Source organism: Prionailurus viverrinus, chromosome A3 (assembly GCF_022837055.1).
Source record: "Prionailurus viverrinus isolate Anna chromosome A3, UM_Priviv_1.0, whole genome shotgun sequence".
NCBI lineage: Eukaryota > Metazoa > Chordata > Mammalia > Carnivora > Felidae > Prionailurus > Prionailurus viverrinus.
In genome coordinates this window covers 52339009-52359275 of record NC_062563.1, presented here as the reverse complement: position 1 = coordinate 52359275, position 20267 = coordinate 52339009, and the positions used below count along the sequence as shown (strand labels likewise).

The 20267-nt window shown below is 41.4% G+C and overlaps 1 protein-coding gene across 5 annotated transcripts in view; it reads left to right on the top strand.

The window, feature by feature from the left end:
- The window catches only part of LIMS1 (LIM zinc finger domain containing 1), a 155401-nt gene that overhangs the window by 99974 nt on the left and 35160 nt on the right, over nucleotides 1–20267 (top strand). The window contains exon 2 of one of the 5 annotated variants that reach the window (XM_047852857.1): nucleotides 18670–18721. The exons of the other annotated variants lie outside the window; for them this stretch is intronic. The gene's annotated coding sequence lies outside the window, so the exon portion shown is untranslated. The remainder of the gene's footprint in view (nucleotides 1–18669; nucleotides 18722–20267) is intronic. 5 annotated transcript variants of the gene reach the window in all.

Sequence of the window (20267 nt, the reverse complement as noted above, 5' to 3'; positions counted from 1 at the left end):
CTGAACTGTCAGCCCAAGTCCCGATTCGGGGCTCGAACTCACAAACTGTGAGATCATGACCTGAGCTGAAGTCAGACGCTCAACCAACTGAGCCATCCAGATGCCCCTATAATGTTCTTTATTTAAAGGATATATTGCTAGGTTGTGAGTTTCCCATGTTAGTAGGTAAAATGTATTTGTCTAGGCATTCTTGGTTCAGTCTACATTTATTAAGGTCTGACTCTGTGCCAGGGAAATGGGGATACGAAGTTGATTAAACCATTCATTATCTGCTAACACGGAACTTTGTATATGGTGGAAAAACAGACACACAGAGACAATTAAAAGATAGCTGGAGGAATGGCCATGATGCTATAGGATCAGAGTGCATTGGGGGCGCCTGGATGGCTCAGTCGGTTAAGCGTCCAACTTCAGCTCAGGTCATGATCTCACAGCTTGTGGGTTCGAGCCTTGTGTCAGACCCTATGCTGACAGCTCAGAGCCTGGAGCCTGCTTCGGATTCTTATCTCCCTCTTTCTCTGCTTTTCCCCCACTCGTGCTCGCTCTCTCTCTCTCTCTCTCAAAAATAAATAAACATTAAAAAAAAAGGATCAGAGTGCATTAGCTACCTATTACTGAATAACAAATCACCTCTAAACTTAAGGGCACCTGGAATCGGCATACTTTTTTGTAAAGGGCCAGATAATATTTTAGGTTTTGCACACTATACGTTCTGTGCCACAGCTACTCAACTTTGCTGTTGTAGTATGAACACCGCTGTAGAAGATGTGTAAATGAATGAATGTAGCTCTTTGTGTTACAATAAAACTTCACCTACAAAAGCAGACAGTGAGCCACATTTGGCTTGTGGGTACAGATTTACTGACTAGAGGCTTAAAACAGTGAATCTTTGTTATCCCACAGTTTCTGTGAGCAAGGAATCCAGATGCATCTTAGTTCATCGAATTCAGCTCAGGATCTTTTGTGGTATTGCTGTTGAGCTTTCAGTCAGGGCTGTAGTCTTCTCAAGACTCAAATGGATGAGAGGGAGAGAGCTCAAGAATGGCAGCCACAATCTTTATATAGACAAATCTTGGAAATGACTTACCAGTTTTGCTGTAATGCCTTCATTAAAAGCAAGTTAGTAAGTCCAGTCTACACTGAAGAACAGGGGATTATGCAAAAGTGTGACTACTATTAAAGAAAAAAGGGGCACCCCAGTTGGTTAAGCATCTGACTTCTCAGGTCATGATCTCACGGTTTGTGGATTTGGGCCCTGCATCCCGGTCTGTGCTGATAGCTCAGAGCCTGGAGCCTGCTTTGGATTCTGTGTCTCTTGCTCTCTCTCTGCCTCCCTGCTCCTCAAAAATGAATGAACATTTTAAAAATGTAAAAAAAGGAAAAACAACATCCAGTGACACCTATTACAAAACAATAAGGCAGACTATTCAGGATCAAGATAGATATAGGGACCACTGCAGTGGGCTTCCTGGTGGGGGAGATTGATGAGGGCTGAACTCCCAAGTACACCAAGGAAAAGTGGGGTTTATAGCCAGGGAGCAGAGTAGGGGTCAGTGGATGGAGAATTACTGAGAAGAAACATCAGAGGTAAGGGGGCATTCTGGCAAAACTGACCTAACGGGATTCTTGCTAAAGGCAGGCCAGGTGAGCAGACATCACCTGGGGGGTGGTAGTGTTAACGGAACCAGGCTGGAACGCTGGCGGAAAAAACAAGCAGCACTCGGATATCTTGGTGGATTGGAGATTTATTGTACACCGACGGGCTCAGAGGAGACTTTCTCCAAAGATCTGAGCCCGGAATGCAAGTGGGGAGGGTAATTTATAGCCGACAGCCTCCATATCTGTGGAGGTTTTCGCGTGCACAGCAAACAAAGGAAGAAGAAACAGGAGGAGGGGTCTCTAAGCTAGAAACCAGAGTTTGTTTTAGTCCAATCAGCCATCTTTGGTGTACTTTATCCACTTCTCCAACAGTAGAGGATGAGGAATTTAATTAGTTGGAGAGATTGAGCAGATCTCAAGGGTGGGAGGTTACAGTCACACTGACCTAAGAGAAATATTGATGAAGGCAGGTCAGGGGAACAGACATCATCTGGGGAATGATGGAGGGTGAAGAACCTTGTTAGTTGGAGAGACTGAGTAGATCTCAAGGGTGGGAGGTTAAGTTACTCTGATTCTGGCTGTGGAAACTCAAAAGTCAGGGCCCAGTAAGCAAGAGCTTAAAAGAGCATGGTTGGAGTTCATCAAGGAGAGAATCTTTGTCAGTTCCAAGAGGCGGGGTCTCTAGGGTTATCCTCTGGGCTGCCTGCCACAAAGGGGTGGACTGTGCCACTTAACTCAGCCTGGGGAACCTGGAAAGAATGAAGTCAGGGTACTCAGGACCAGTTGTGTATGATGCATAGAGAATAAGAACACCAAGTCAGTCAAATGTTAAATGTTAAATCAGCCCTCTGTTTCTCTTCATTCACAATCCTTATATATATGTCTCTGAATCATCTCATATCCGTCATTGGCCCTGTCCATCGAGATCTGCTTGTACCTTTGTGAATGAATGAAGCACTGTGCCTGCCTTCCATGTTTTCTTCCCATCCTGCTGTGCCATCCCCGATTTCACGCTCCACTCACTGCTTTAATTGTTTGTTGAATGAAGACAGAGGGAATCCATGAAAGAAAGTAGCATGTTGAACTTGTATGAAGCTAGTGCTATTAGACATTTTCATGTGTTCTCTTGCTTAATCCTGCCTTTGCACAATCAGTGAAGGGCAAGACTGCAGGAGAGCAGAATTCTTCATCCCCAAGCCCGCTGCTTCTCGTCACCCCTGCCCACCTGGTGCCATGTGCCCCACTATCCCATAGGATACAGTCTAGCTTATGTCACTGTCAGTTGTACATGCATCTAGGCTCCTTTGCTAAACTAAGATGTCTGAAGGCAAAGCTGTGCATTGATCATTTGTTAGGGATTTGTTCCCCCCCCCCATTTTTTCCTTCACAGTGGTTTCTACGTAATACTCATAAAAGTTCACTGAGTTGCAGGAATAAATGAAAATCATGGTAGCTTGTTGTCAACTTTGTGGTTCCTTGTATTCCCTCCTATCAGCTTGGTCACCTAGACCTCATGGTCACACATCACTGATCCAGAGCCATTCCTTAGGTTACGTTTTCCCTCTCTGGCAGCAGCCTTTATCCGATCATCCCTCTCATACAATCCGTAGTAAGTAGTGAGTCTCTTCGCTGTACTGGTAGCTGGCAGGGAGGAAGTAAGTGTCTGTCGTGGGAGGGAGGCCCACCTCACAATCCCAAGGCTGTCACTATAAATCAAGTTACTTTGCCTTTACTTCTTTTTGAATTTGTATAGCAGTAATACTTCCTTCTAAAAACTTCCTCCTTCGTTCATCTACCCAGTGCTGCCTTTTCTTAGTTTTCCTACTAGTTACTGCTTCTTTTCGATTTCTCATTTGTTGTTGCCCTTGCTAGTGTTTCCAAAAGCTCTTCAGTATTCATGGTGTCAGATACCATCTATGTAAAGGTAACTGTCAGATCCAGGCTGGGAGTAGTTTCTAACTCACTTTGTGACTAGCACAATGTAAACTACTAGATGTTCAGGGGTGCCTGGGTGGCTGAGTCGGTTAAGTGTCCAACTTCAGTTCATGTCACAATCTTGCGGTTTGTGAGTTCAGGCCCACATCCAGCTCTGTGCTGACAGCCTAGAGCCTGGAGCCTGCTTCGGTTTCTGTGTCTCCCTCTCTCTCTACCCCTCCACTGCTCACGCTGTTTCTCAAAAATAAATAAATGTTAAACTACTAGATGTTCAGTTAATATTTGTGAATAAATGAAATGAACTATGAGAGCATTGTATTAGGTCATTCATTGAAGAGATTGTAAAATCAGAGTAGAATATTTTGGTTTTTCTTTCCAAACTAAATATGAAGCCATTACAAGACATAAATGAGGCTTTTAAAAACATGACTGTTTGTTTTATGCTTTAAAAACAAAACAAAACAAAAAATGTTTCTGGGGCACCTGGGTCTCAGTCAGTTGGGCCTCCAACTTTGGCTCATGTCATGATCTCACAGTTCATAAGTTTGAGCCCCACGTTGGGGGCTCTCTGCTGTCCGCGTGAAGCCTGCTTCCTATCCTCTGTCTTGTTCTCTCTCTGACCCTCCCCTGCTCATATGTGCTCTCTCTCTCTCTCTCTTAAAATAAATGAACAATGTTTTTGTTATTGAAGTACAGTCAGTATACAAGATATGGTAGGAGTTCAGATGTATGACACAGTGATTTGACAATCATATACATAACCAAATGCTCACCACATTAAGAGTAGTCACCATCTGTCAGAATACAATGTTATTACAGTATTATTGATTATATCCCCTATGCTGTACTTTTCATCTCTGTGATGTATTTTATAACTGGGTGTTTGTACCTCTTAATTCCCTTCACTTATTTCACCCATTCCCCTCTCTCCTCTCCTCTAGCAACCATCATTTTGTTCTCTGTATTTATGTAATCTGTTTCTGTTTTTTATTCATTTGTTTTTTAGGTTCCACATATAAGTGAAATTACATGGTATTTATCTTTTCTGCCTTACTTTACATAGCAAATACACTGTAGGTTCATCCATGTTATCACAAATGGCAAGATTTCATTCTTTTAATAGCTGAATAATATTTCATTGTAAATATACATACAACATCTCTCTCTCTTTTTTTTTTAAGTAAACTCTACCTCCAGCATGAGGCTTAAACTTACAACCTTGAAATCAAGAGTTACATGCTTGAGGCACGTGGGTGGCTCAGTCGGTTAAGCATCTGACTCTTGGTTTCAGCTCAGGTCATGATCTTGCAGTTTCATGGGTTTGAGCCCCATGTCAGGCTCTGCATAGGCAGCACAGAGTCTGCTTGGGATTCTGTCTCTCTCCCTCCCTCTCTGCCCCTCCCCAACTTGCACTGTCTCTGTCTCCCTCAAAATAAATAAGTAAACTTATAAAAAAAAAGTTGCTTGCTCATACCACATTTTTTATCATTCATCTATCATGGGCACTTAGGTTGTGTTCGTATCTTACTTATTATAAATAGTGCTGCAGTAAACATAGGGATGCATATATATGTTTTTTAAACTAATGTTTTTGTTTTCTTTGGGCGAATACCCAGTAGTGGAATTCCTAGGTCATTTGGTGTTTTTTGAGGAACCTCCATATTGTTTCCTGTAATGACTGTACCAGTTTACATTCCCACCAACAATGCATGAGAGTTCCCTTTTCTCCACATCTTTGCCAACAATTGTTATTTCTTGTTGTGTTTTTTTTCTTGTTATTTTTTTCTTGTTAACAGTAACAATTGTTATTTCTTGTTGTGTTTATTTATTCATTTAAGTAATCTCTACACCCAATGTGGGGCTCAAACTCACGACCCTGAGATCAAGAGTTGCATGCTCTTCTGACTGAGCCAGCCAGGGGCTCCTCTTGTCTTCTTTTTTGTTTTTAATATTTATTTATTTTTGGGAGAGAGAGACAGAGCAGGAGAGGGGCAGAGAGGGGTGGGGGAGACACAGAATCTGAAGCAGGCTCCAGGCTCTGAACTGTCAGCACAGAGCCTGACATGGGGCTTTAATCCACTGAGCCCTATCCTCTTGTCTTTTTCATAACTGATGTTCTGACTGGTGTGAAGTGATATCACAAGTGGTTTTGATTTGCATTTCCCTGATGTGTAGTGAGATTGAGCATCTTTTCATATGTTTGTTGGCCACCTGATTGTCTTCTTTGGGAACACGTCTGTTGGATTTTGATAGGTTTTGTGGGCACTGTAGCCAATTCTGCAATTTAGCAGATTACTGCTGTCACCTTTGTACATCTTTGTATTGCCATCTGCTATTATAACAACTTAAAGAAGGCATTGTCAAATGGTACTGAGATTAAATGGTACATTTTATTATCAAAATTCTGTTTAGGATTTATAGAAATGAAAAAAATGATAGTATTATCGGGAAGAAGTATGAGTGTGCATGGACCTAGAACTGGGCCACAGCTTACATGCAGGCTGCTCATTTGGAATGTTTCAGCCATGTTTGAAGGGAAAAAGAAGGAGTTACAAGATTGTTTCCAGGAAAGATGCTTCTCTGTGAATGAACTTAGGGTGGTCTTCTGAGCTATACAGAGAGAACTAAAGACTGAGATTGATCTACTCAGTCACCAGTTAAAACTGGTATATACCAGTAAGTTAATTTTCACTCATAATAGAAGTGGTAAAATATTAGACCATTTCAGAAAACTGGTCAATGTTTTTAGAGCTTCTGATTTTCACAGGAATGGACCAAAAAAGCAAAAACAGGTATCTGAAAATCTCAGAAAGAAGTTGAAGTTCCAGTCAGAAGCTTTTTAAAAAAATTATCTTTTCCAGACAGGATGTCCCTGGGCACTGTGGTGTGTAGAACAAAAGCAGTGATGCTCTGTGGAAGTGATGAGAAGGGAAGGGGTGGGATGGCTAGACCGGATTCTTTTCCTGAACCTTCCCCCAGTCCTTTGGCAGCTGCTGAGGTATCTCAGTATGATTTGAAAACTAGTGGAGGACAGTCTACCCCCACTTACAAGTCCCACAACCCAGGGATCATGACCTGAACCAAAATCAAGAGTCTGATGCTCAACAGAATGAGCCATTCAGGTGCCCCAAGAATCTGTAATTTTGAAATAGTAGTAGGTAGAACTCAAGCATCTCTATAATGAGCCTCCTTCACAATTTACTATGCTATATTACATCCCTGTAGGGGAAAATAGAGCTTGAATATATACATTATGGTTATATGCTGAAGAATTTATGGATCAAATGATATGATGTATGGAATTTGCTTCAAAATATTTTATGGTTGAAGAATAGATAAAACAAATTGGTCACAGTTTAATAACTTTTGGCATTGAGCTGGATATGAGGGGATTCATTTTATTTTCCCCACTAGTTTAATATGTGTTTGAAATCTTCAGTAATTAGAGTTTATAATTTTTTGATATGTATCATGATGAGTGGCACAATTTTAACCTTTCCCTCCTGTGTAACACATTATAATTTAACACTTGCTGGGCTTATCAGTAGTTTGCCTTACCCAGCATCTATAATGAGAGTCTGTCAGACACTTGCCTGTCAGTGTCATATAAACCAACCAGGATTTCAGCATTTGTGGCTCTGGTATGTGTAATTTGGAGGTTGATGGGAGGAGGAGAGTGGAAAGAGATAGGAGCCCCTTACCTTACCCAAGGAGGTCTACCTGTGGTAATTATTAAGCCTTTCTCAATTTGTATCAAAAGAGATTGGACTGAACATCTCATTTACTGTTCTTACCTCCATGGCAGAGAGAGATTTGTTTCATCTGTGGGACAATTTACGTTTATTTTGAAAATAAGAGCTTGGCTCATGGACTGTGGGCCATTATAGTTTAGAGTCTGGGGTAGCAGAGACTACATCCAATATCTGGTATCACCACTTAGTAATTGACTTTTACGAGTCACTTATTTTTAGGAGCTTGAGTTTCTCCATTTGCCAACTGAATATGATTGATAAAAAGAAAAGGTGTTTTGATATTAACAGATTTAGAGTTATTCAAGGAGGAATTGTATTTCGTTTTGAATATCAAATGACTGGACACTTTCCATTTTTACTATTTGGGAAGACACATCTGTTAGCAAAGCCGAACATTAGTTTCTCTTTGCTTCCTGAGTACCTATGTTAGTAATTTGTTGGAATTCTGCTATGGTCTCTCCTTGAAAGACACCTTGTTAAAAATTAAGTGCTGGAGCCACTTAACATGTGCAAAATCAAGAAAGAATACCCAAAGGAGCATGTACTCAGAATTCTCATGGTTCAGGACAGTTTGTTCTTTCTCTGCAAGGCAGTGCCAGACCTCAGGGCACAAAATGATGTTTAGGGTCAAATGAATGGTAAATGAGCTGCAAAAAAGCCTCTGGCTTCTTTCTGTGCCTTTTGAGTCTTGAAAAATATAAGAGGGAATGCAAATGTTACGAAAGAACCAAAATGTAGATCATGGCCTGTCTGAAACTGCTTCTACAGAGCTAAGTGTGACCCCCTGGGGTTCTGACCTCTGGGCTGTGTGATAATGACTCCAGCTGTCTGCATTTACATGGAAACATTCAATAAAAGGGAAGGTTAACTGGCTTGTTCATATGTGTTTATATAGGCAGTTTTACCTAGAGGCAGTCTGTGCCTGCATAGCAAGTATATATATAGATTGATTTCTGGATGAGAAAACACATTGCTTTATGAGCCATTATAATATTGAGCACTGATTGTATTTGTGCTCATGATAATGAACTGTGCCATGTGATTTTTCCCCCTCATCCCTTCCCACTCTGTCCCTGAAAGCCTTCATGCATCCCATATGACTCTTAAAATGTTTATCATGACAGCAGTGTAAAATTTGGATTTTGTCCTTTTAAAATATTAACTGTTCTTCTGTCCCTTTGCTTTTGCTAGCATCTTTTTTAAAATTTTTTTTTAATGTTTATTTATTTTTGAGAGAGACAGAGTGTGAGCAGGCGAGGGGCAAAGAGAGAGGGAGACACAGAATCAAAGCAGGCTCCAGGCTCTGAGCTGTCAGCACAGAGCCCGACGCGGGGCTTGAACCCACCAACTGTGAAATCATGACCTGAGCCGAAGTCAGACACTTAACTGACTGAGCCACCCAGGCACCCCCCCTTTGCTAGCATCTTAACATAGTAATTAATTTGATGTTTGCTTTTCATTTATCCTTTCAATACAGAACTATTTCCTTTATTTCAGAGCAATTTTATCTAAAAGGATAAAACTGTCTCTTGAAATAATAGTGATCATTTGTCTCTACTTGTTTGAAATATCGTTATCTGTGGAAGAGTAGAAATGACTACCACTTTTAATAGAGGCAGATCATTGATTTTTGATGCAACATCACAGATACAATCACTTGAGGGCTAGACAGCTCTTTTACTTATATTCAGACCATATGGTTTTATTAGTTTATGTGGACCATTCTCAGCATTTCATCATTTGATTTGCTTTCCTACTAGATTCCAAGCTGTTTAAGAACTCAAGTATTTTGCTCTATTTTTCCAGCTTAGAATTTGACCTGGTACCAAGTTAGTTTTGATGACATTTTGCTTCCTTATTTATGCCATGAGAAGAGATCATTCTGTTTTATGCATTGCTATGGTTAAAGATTTATATAGACATTGTCATCCCAGTACACGTTTGCTGTCCTAAACTAAAATCCTTGGTGTCAGTTCTGTTTATAAGAGGATTAGAGCAAGGAGTCTCCATGCCCTATAGTCAGGAAGGTTTAAGTTTTGTTTAATATTATTTAAGCAATTACATATTAGAAGACAACACACACACCAGCATGTGCAGGTGTGTAAGCCTCAATGGTAAAAGTCACTGAAATAGTCTTTGCAAGCTCCGTGGTGTTGTTTCTCTCCCCAAGCCTTTTCCCTGATTTTTTTTCTTGTACGTTGTTCTTTAGAAACAATATTTCTGGAAGGTTTGTAGTTGGGGTGGAAACTGGATGGTGGCTCTGGCCTCTTTGTGGCAAGTAGAGGCCATGCTCCAGAAGGAGGAGGGAGGAGCAGTGTCCTCAAAGAGTCCTGCAAGAATGGGAAGGGAAAGCAGGCTGAACAGCTACAGCCCTTGTGAAGTTGGTCTGTCACTAGCCTGTTTAGGGTTGCAGATGACGGCCACCAGGATGTCTGTAAAGGGAAGGGAAAGAAGGCCCACAGGGCTGGTCTACTCCCTGTCGTGCCAGCTGCTGCCGTGTTTCGTGACTCAGAGTTTGTCAGTCCAGCTTTTGTATGTATGGGGACTGAAAGAAGGTAGATGAAGAGGAAACAGAACAGATAATAATAAGATAATGTATCATCCCTTAAAAGCGCATTTTTGTGACAGAAGTTGTTTAGAATATTACTATATCACATTTTAGATTTTGCCCGATCTCTCCTCAGAAAATGAAGCTGAGAATCCTGGCATAGGCCTTGGAGCCCTCAAGGGGCTGACTTTCAGGCTCTCCTGGAACTGTGCTTTCTGGCTGTGCCCACAAACAGGCTTTTGGTGTGACCATACCTGCAGAGATGCAATGCAAGTCACTGCTAAGTGGTGTGCATGGTCCTTTCTACCACAAGTATTCTGAAATTGAGGGACTGTTTAGGAAGCAGGCTGCTGCTTAGTTATTACACACCAGGACTGTCATGACAGGAAGGGAAACAGGAATTGCTGTGACCAAGGAAACTTGTATAGCACTGACATGAAGTAGCACAGAATACCCCATAACCAAGTGTTCTGGTACATAGTAAGTGCCCAGGAAGCTTGCAGTTCTTATCATCAGCCTCCTTACAGTCTTGAAGATGTTTAGTAAGTGAGAGCTTACTAAAGGTTAATAAAGGCTCCTTTATTCTCCTCTTTTGTTTCTTGAAGACTGAAACAGAAGTGTGTCCCTTGTTTGCCTCTTTCCTGGGTTAATACCTAGCGTGAAAATATAAGAACCCAGGTTGACTGGTCCCCAGACATGCCCCTGGTACAAGAGAGTGATCACAGGAAGGAATTTCTGCTCTGTACTAGGTTGGGGGGGAGGAGGGGAGTGCCATATACTCTTGCCCTGAGTTGAACCTTGAGTCCATTTGTGGCCTCTGGCTTGGAGACACAAAGAGTGAGGTCGACTGTCTTGAATTCTTATCTAGCTGGCCATTTTATTATGCTGGACTTTTTATTTTATAATCCACTCCTCCCTTCCCTTTCTAGTTTCAAACACAAATCCAGTTGTTTTAAGTGAGACAGATGCCTCATATTGGATAAAGGACCCAATGAGGTCTAAGAACAATCAATTAAAGAGTCCTGATTTTGGCCTCTCTTATCAGCTGTGGTTCAGTCTGGATCCAGTCAGGAGAGAAAAAGCCACACAGTATACTAAAACCTTGGATTGCAAGTAACTTGTTCTGCAAGTGTTCTGCAAGAGCAAACATTTCTAATAAATTTTAACTTGATAAATGAGTGATGTCTTGCAATACGAGTAAGTACATGATGCCAAACATCACATGATCACAACTGTACCAGTGGTTCTTGAAATTTGCTTTGATATACAAGTGCTTTGGATTACAAGCATGTTTCTGGAACGAATTATGCTCACAAACCAAGGTTTTACTGTAATTTGAAGGAGGAAGGTTTCACAAAAAGATAAAAAGAGTTATTAACTCCAGTAAAGGTTTGCAGTAGTAAGAGGTTGACTAGTAAGAAGCAGAGAGAAGGCTAAGAGTGTGGGAATAGCACCTCTAAGCAGCGAAGAGCCCTCCTCCCCACCCAGGACTCCCCGTGGATGGGAATAGCAGAGCAGTTGCTACAGTGCTGCTGCAGTGAAACATATGTTGCTAGAAACCTGAACTTGTAGGAGACTCTCCCTGCAGGGTGCCACAAGGCTCTCTACTACAGAAGTGCTAAGAATGGGAGCGGTGGGCAGTGTGGTGGTTGGAGAGGCAGGGCTGGGTGGTCAGTGTGCTGTGGGCTGCCACATGCTGCAGGAGCCAGAGGCCCCCCCCTGCTGCAGAACCACCAGGCATTGCCACCAGGAAAGCTGCTTGCCATTCACTGCTTCTGGCTGCCATGCACATGTGAACTGGGCACTGAAGAAACTGTATGTGCTGCCAGGGGCTGGACCTGAGAAAGCCCTGCCCCCACGCGCACTTGCCTACTGAGCTTGCCAGGAGCAGCATGCAAAACCCTTTCCTCCAGTCAGTGTCTCCAGCGCCCTCTGCTGAAAGGCCTCCGGGCCAGCAGGCTGCGGAGAAAGCACTTTCCCATCATCAGCACACCAAAGATATTCCAGTAATCTTCCATCAGGAAATGAGGAATCTGTCTGCAGTCATAATGATCATACCTTTATGTTATTACTGCTGGATTCATAGAGTATGTCTCCTTGAGAAGAGGTAAAGGAACTGAACATGAAGCTTCCTACCTAACCTTGTAAACTGCTTTCAAAAACCCAGACTTCATTCTGTGACAGAGAATAGTAAGCTCCATGGGGAAAGAGAAGAGCTGAGGACAGGAGGCAGAAAAAGAGGAGGAACATGCCAAAGACACCTGGGAGAAACTGAAGCTCAACCCGTGTACTAGGTAGCCTTACAATGACACCACCAGGTGCTCAGGCCTCCTGATCATTTCCACATCTTTTGATTATACATATGGGAAACTGTAAGTCATGGTAGCTAAAGCAGTTCCTTGTCTTTCTATATGAACTTCACAGAATTTGAAGTTAAAAGAGAAGAATTACCTTTTTAAAGTTAGCCAAATAATTTTCAGTTCTTCTGTTTAATTCTGTCCAATATTTTCAAATGTTGTTTAATGTAACAAAATATACATGAAAACATGTTCTGTGTTAAAAATAAATAAAACAACTGAAAATGGAAGATGTAGATTTAAGTTTGAAAGGGTTGTTTTACCTTGAGTACAGTGTGGGTTTTTTTCTGTCCTTCCTTACTGAAATTCTCATGGTTTTCTTTTACCTTATCACTCGTGTGAAGCTTATTCACAGAGTAAAAACTCCCATTGACTTCCTGTCCCATCTTAACTGAAGGTCAGTTCAGTGAGACATCCCAGCTGAGTCAGAACTAAAATAAGAATGTAATTTAGAGCCAGAAAGTTGGGTGCTGATGGCCACTCCAGCCATATAAGGTGCCCATGGATTCACTGAGGGATTTCCCTGGTAAGCTGGACATTCTTTTAGTCAACACTCTTAGCTAAAAATACTGTTCTATATTTGAAATAAAAGGCTTTCTCAAATTCATCTATTTTGGTCAGGACACAATGTATCATTTTAAAAAGATGTTTGGGGTGAGAATATGTGTTAGTGGGTCACCGTACGAGTAATAGGGAGAAATGATTTGGATAATGGAGGAGCTGCTACAGAGACATTTTCCAGTGAGGATGTTTAAAAAATCAAAGAAAAATTGCCTAACCTATGAAAGAGGATTTTAAGAAAGTTTTTTCAATTGACCAAACACTCTGCTTACTGAGCAACCATGGGGATCTAGCGAGAGAAAGTTTGTTAGAAAGCTTATAGGTTTCAGACCGCAGTGATGATATCTTGTTAAGAGAGTTCTCTTTACTGACAAGAAAATGTCACGCTGAAGTACATACTGATGCTACACCGAGTTGTCTTGGGTTTCTGGGGATGGTGGTGGCTTACAAGCACCTCCGTAGCTCTGTTGTATAGCAACTTTTCACAAAAGGGCCACTTTGATTATTGCCTACTAAGAGGGTGCTTGATATGAAGACTCCATGGAAATTTTCACACTAAAGGGCTCATGGTGTTCTTGAGAGAAGAACCATCTTTGCAGTGTAGAACACAATGTGGAATCGACTGAAATCTTACCCACTTGAGCACTGTACATGCTAAACAATTTAGTACAGGCTAGAATGCTCACAGGAGGCTTCTTAGAGAAGACCTTGAATAGAAATTTGAGGACTGGGCAAGTTTTGGATAAGCAGAAAGCAGGGGAAAAGGGGGCAGTAGTATTCATCCAAAGAACTTTATGTCCTTTTAGGTTTGTGTCTTTTTATGTCCAGTACTAGGTATGTTTGATACTATTAAAGATAATTCTGAACAATCACCATGCAACAGTCTTGCCCTTATTTACAATCATGTGTATATATGTATTTTACAAGGAATAGAGATCAACATATTGCAGTGCTTATCTCTAGATGGCAGGTCTCCTAGATGAGTGGGTCTTCTGTGCCTTTTATAAATGTTCTGTAACAAGCTATGTTGCTTAGGGGCTGATGGGGGTGGAGAAATTCAACTTGCCAAACAAAACAGTGCAACCCAGTGATCCTGTCTCAGAGTGCTCACACTTCCATACACTTGGGGCTTCCGGAAGCTGAGGTTGCCCGTTCACATCCTTTGTTAGTTTTTGGTTATTACTGATTTTGCCTTGTTGCCACATCTTCTGCCACTTTCCCGATCTAGTTTTGAATTTTTTTAGTGTTCATTTATTTTTTGAGAGAGAGAGACAGAGTGTGAGCAGGAGAGTGGAGTATGAGCAGCAGAAAGAAAGGGAGACAGAATTCGAAAGAAACAGGGAGACAGAAGCAGGCTCAAGGCTCTGAGCTGTCCGCACAGAGCCTGATGTGGGGCTCGAACTCACAAAGTAGGAGATCATGACCTGAGCCGAAGTTGGACACTCAGCTGACTAAGCCACTCTGGTGTTCCCCCTCCCAGATCTAGTTTTGTATCTTTCCTTCTCTAGTGGGTTGCTCTGTGGGATGGGAGTGTCATCATTACTGCAAAGACAGGGTGGCTGGATGCAGGCAGCAAGTCAGCACTGTTACATCTGTACCCAAGAGAGAAGGGTGTCACGAACTGTCTTGAACTCTGTTGGTTTTTCTCTGCACGTGGTCCAGAATGTCTCTTAATAAAGTAGACCTGTCAGCATCAGAGTGTAAAGGTTAAATTGTAGTGTAGGGCTAACAGCTTTGTGTTGACACTGTAGCTTGAAAAATAACAGCTTTGTTCTGACCCTGAAGGTCAAGAAATAACAGCTTTGCTTTACTCTTGTAAATTACGCTTGGTACTCTCGAAAATCTACTCTTGTAAATCAGGCTTCACCAACAAAGGAAACAAAAGTTCACAGAAAAGAGCATCAGGGGCAAGGTCAAGGAGATCCACTGGTTGCAACTTAGGGGCAGAAAGTCTAAAATAATCACCTCATCCGGCAACCGTTTCTGACTCATCTGGGAACTGTTTCCAACTCATCTGGGAACTGTTTCTCTGTTCTGTTCCCAGGTAATGATAAAACTATGTGATCGGCTTTAAAAACTCTGTACCCCGGCTGTTTGGGGCCGCACTCTGATCAAGAGTGTTGGTCCTGATTGGTTGGCCTTGCCTCTCATTGCAATAAACTTTGTTGTGACTGTCACTGGTGCCTGTAGCATTCTGTTTCAGGAGTCGTGTGGATGCAACAAGAGTGTCATGGAGAAAGGGGAGAACACTGTGAGTTCTCATTCCTGCATCTTCCCCAGGCTCCCTGTGTCCTTCCTCTACATGCTGAAGTTTGTGGATGGGTTGGTTGGGTAACGTTGGAAAACTTCTAGAGATTGTCCAGAGAGAAGTACTTCCCAAGAAGTAGTCCACTAAGTAGGTTGTTAATACTTATTAAATTTGTTAAGATTGAGAAACTGAACTATAATTTGCGACAATTTGTGCCTGTTGCAGGCAGAGTATTTCTGAGCTGCAGAGCACCTTTGGGACCTGTCTTGTGCCCAAGACATGGAGGAGAGCCTGAGGCAGCTGTCTGCCTGATGGCTCCTGAGTAGTTGACTCCTCTGTTGTGGGCTTCAAGAATAAAACCAGGGCCCTTCCAGACACCAGAGAAAGAATTTTTACCTCACCCACTTTCACTGGAAACAGTGTATTTTTTTATTTTAGGACTGAAAGTGTACCTGCTAGTGTGCTTCTTGGAAATTTTCAACCAGAGACTGTTTCACTCATTTTCCTTTAGAGGGATATAAATACACTTCTTCAAATATCACAACATTTGGGGTGCTCTAAATCTTCTGTCTTCAACAGCACAGAGCTCTAACTTTTAGGTGAATTTCATTTCAGACGGTGTTACAATCATATGCAAATAGCTTTCTCTTCTGGCGTCCCAGCCTCAGGATCTCTGCTGGACTGCTCTGAGTACTTGGGATGAGCAGGAGGTCCTTTAAGTCTGTTCTTTCCTCCTGGTAGGTGATAACAGTGTTCACTTAGTCTCTTCAGTTCTTTCTAAAGTACAGTAGCAAAGCCAAAGATGTTCTTCTCTGCTTTGATTGTAATCAGTAATCACCTGTGCGGGCAGGTAACAACACCTTTCTTCTTTGAAGTTAATTGAAAACACATCTTATTTCTTTCTCACTCTCTTGCCCCTGTTGTAATAAATGCTCTCTTTTTGCTTGTGCAACTCAGAATTAGGAAACAATTTTAACAGACAAGAAAAATGCTATGTTAATTGCAACTCCCGTATCCTTTCTGGCCAGCCGACCTTTGTCTCTTTCCTCATTGACTGTTGAAAGAAAACACAGTGCATTTGTCCTGGTCTCTGGGAAATGAGAAAGAACTTTCCAGCTCCATTATCTTCACTTGCATGTCACGATTGTTGTGTTTTTAATAGTAGGGGGAAAATCGGATTAAATTTTCCATTTAAGTAGAATAGAGAATCACAGTGAAAATAATTCATTTCGTCACATAGTAACTTAACCAGGCTGTCTCAACAATTTGAATATCCCAGTATTCATGGAAGCCTTTTTTGTTTTGTTTTGCTTTTGTTTTTAACGTTTATTCACTTTTGAGAGATGGAGAGACAGAGAGAGAGACTGAGAGTGCTAGCGAACATGAGTCCAGGAGGGGCAAAGAGAGAGGGAAACACAGAATCCGAAGCAGGCTCCAGGCTGTGAGCTGTCAGCACAGAGCCCGACTTGGGACTCAAACTCATGAACCGCGAGATCATGACCTGAGGTTAAGTCAGACACTTAACTGACTGAGCCACCCATGCACCCCAACATGGAAGTCTTTGATTAAAGTTGAAGAAGCTACATTCTAGGTGTTGTTATTGCCAAGTGCTTGGTTAGCCATCCACATCTTCACATCTGTCTATGGAATGGTGTAAAACATGTAAATAGCACTGCCTTTTTTTTTTTCTGTATTCAAGTCCTGTGTTTTAGAAGCAATTGGTCAAAATGTTCAGCTTCAATTTTAAAAACCACATAGATGAGCTACATATCTGGTAGTGATACACATAGTTCAATTGTTGCTATCTGAGAGAATTTTAATTTTAAAATGCCAGTTATTAAAAAGTTGGTGTTTAATTCTGGCAACCATCCTCATGATTGTATCTAGGACTTAAGTATTTGAGCTCCTGATTATAGCTACAATATTTTTGTGTGATGTCCCTCAGTCAGTTATGTATCTCGGGCTAGGCAGTATGTCAGGGGTGGAGTTTGGGCTGAAATCATGGAACTCACTGGACTGGTAGGGTCTGAAGCACTGCAGCACTCTTTACTGAACACTGGAGTGGTCAGCTTAACATAAGATATGTTGTGTGTAGTTTAGCATCTAACAGACTGTTACATGCACTCCACCAGGGTCCTAGATCTTGCCTGCTGTGGTCTGAATATTCATGTCCCCTCAAAATTCATATGCCAAAATCCTAACCCCCAAAGGTGATGGTATTGGTGGGTGGGGCTTTTAGGGGGTGCTTCAGTCATGAGGGTGGAGCCTTCATGAATGGGATTAGTGCCCTTAAAAAAGAGGTCTCACAGAGCTCCCCAGCCCTAGCCACCATGTAAGAACACCGGTGAGAGGATATGAATGAGGAAGAGGGGAGGAGGGCTCTTACCAGAACCTGAACATGCTGGCACCTTGACCTTGTACTTTGAACCTCTAACACTGTCAGAAATAAATTTCTGCTGTTTATAAGCCACCCAGTCTGTGGTATTTTGTTATAGCAGCCCAAATGGACAAAAACACAGCACAGTAGATCGCTCACAGTAGATGATCAAAAAATATTGAGTGTAGGAAATATGAGTCTGTCTACTCCGGATGGATTTAAGGGATGTTTAGGGTTCAGACATGTCCTGTAGGGTCTCCCATAGACCGTAGTCATAGTCCATAGACCATAGTCAGGTTATAGAACCTTTTGGAAAGAACCCTTAAGGAATCATGGGCCTCAGGAAACCCTAGTTCTTCAGCAGAAGCCACCTAACAGGCCCACTATTCAGACAAAACTGGCTTTTGGGTATTTTTTTTTTAAACAGCCTCCTGCCCTGTTTCAAAGACTATTTTGATGCCACTGAGGTGGCAGTAGTACGTTCCATCAAAAGCATTCAGGTAAATATTTTTCTCATTGTTACAAACACAATCTAAAAAGATTGTTTGCATTTCTTAGAGAGACATTATTAAGTGCCAAAAATGGTTTAAAAGTAACAAAATGCCTGGATATAAAACTTAAGCAGTGGTGTTTATTTGGCCTGAAATAACCTCCATGTCCTCTTGGAAAAATAACCATGCATTTCTCTTAGCTGTGTTCTGTTATTAGCTTATAGCTGGAAAATAAGTGATTGACCAGCTGATTCCCCTTTGCAGTCCTTTTGGGTGAATAGTACCACCTGACCTTGCAGTGGCCTCATAGTTACTGATCCTTACTCAGATACAAGGGTGCACAGACAGCCCTTCTCCCTCAGCATCTCCTTATATGCTTGAATAATGGAGAATCCATGGATATCCATATATCGTTTGCCTAAGGACATTGTATACTCATAGAAACAGGCTGTGACTTGTATTCACTTGTTTATTCATTTGGCAGGCACTTCTCAGATACCCCTTAGGCCTGTTGCATTGTGAGCACATAGGAAAAGTTCCATATGTTCAGACGTGATGTCTGAACCTTCACTGGGTGAATGGTTAAACAAACTATGGTATGTCTATACCATGGACAGCAATAAAAAGTTACACACTGTTGATACATATTAACAACTTGGATCAATATTATGCTGAGTACAAAAAGCCAGCCTTTAAAAGGTTACATACTATTATGATTCCATGTAGCTGTCTTAGTTTGGTTGGCTATGACAAAAATATCATAGACTGTATGGCTTAAACAACAAATATTTATTTCCCAAGGGTCTGGAGGCTGCGAAGTTCAAGATCAAGGTACCAACAGATCCAGTGTCTGGTGAGGATCCACAATTTTTTTTTTAATGTTTATTTATTTTTGAGAGACAAAGAGAGCTTAAGTTGGGGAGGAGCAGACAGAGAGGGAGATACAGAATCTGAAGCAGGCTCCAGGCTCTGAGCTGTCAGCAGAGCCTGACACTGGGCTTGAACTCACGAACCATGAGATCATGACCTGAGCCAAAGTCAGATGCTCAACCGACTGAGCCATCCACATTTTGCTACCTTTGGCTATATCCTCACATGGCAGATAGAGAATGATCTGTGTCTCTTCCTCTTCTTAAAGGATGTTAATCCCATAATGAGGGATTAATGCTCTTCTCTTGACCTAATTTAATCCTAATTACCTCCCAAAGGTCCCACCTCCAAATACCATCACATTTGGGATTAGGCTTTCAACATATGAATTTTGGAGGGACACAAACATTCAGTCCAGAGCAGTAACATTCTCCAAATTATAATGACATAAATGAAAAACAGACTAGTGGTTCCCAAGGGCTAAGAGATGGCAAGGTGCGGAGAAGGTGAGTGTGACTATCAGAGATAATATGAAAGAGATCTTTGTGGTGACAGTATTGTGCTGTTTCTTGATTAGGGGCAGTGCCCAGGTGGTAAAATGACATATGTGTAATGTATATACACACCTTGTGTTAATGTCAGATTCCTGGTTTTGACATTGGACTATAATCACATACAGTGTAACCATTGGAGAAACTACGTAAAGGGTATGAAGAACTTCTCTGTACAATTTTTATAACTTCCTGTAACTATAATTATTTCAAAATAAAAAGTTAGAACTTGATGGCAGATCTTCCACATTATCTTTAATTCCTTAGCAGGTAAGAGTCTTCATTGTGTCTGTTCATGAACCAAATAGTGTGTGTTCACTATTAGCTTTTTTTCATAGTTCTGCTTTTCTGTCTAGTAAATATAAGATTAATTCTTATGAAGTTAATAAGATAGTTACATTTTTAGATCTTCTGACTCAAAGTGTTTAGCAGACTGGTAGCTAAATTGCTGTCTCACTGTTTTCATGGTTTGCCAGATGAAGTAGATGGATTATTAACCCTAGTTCATTCAACAAATAATTACACACACCTGCCAAGTGGTGGCTTCTCTTGATGATGCTGGGGCATAGGCATGAACAAAACAAAGTTCCTACATTCCTGGAGGTTACATTTCTAGCATGTGAAGTGAGATGAAAAGAACATAGAAAACTTATCCTCAGACCCCCTGGAAACTGAACTGAAGGAAAGGAAAATCTCTAGGACCTACTTCAGCGTCCTGCCCTTAGGTTGGTATCGCCAATAGCATTACCTCAGTGGGCAGAATATTTGGATTTAATGATGTTTCTGGTAGGAAAATGAACATGATTTGCAATCATTGTACCTAGTATGGATTAAGAACTGTAAGCATATTGTAAACAAAACAAACAAATAGAGCCTAATAGCTTCTTTCCTTAGACATAGACAAATGTACCAGTTACTGGAAACACCCATACAGTATAGATTTTATTTCATTTAAAAAAATTTTTGTTTGCTTTTGAG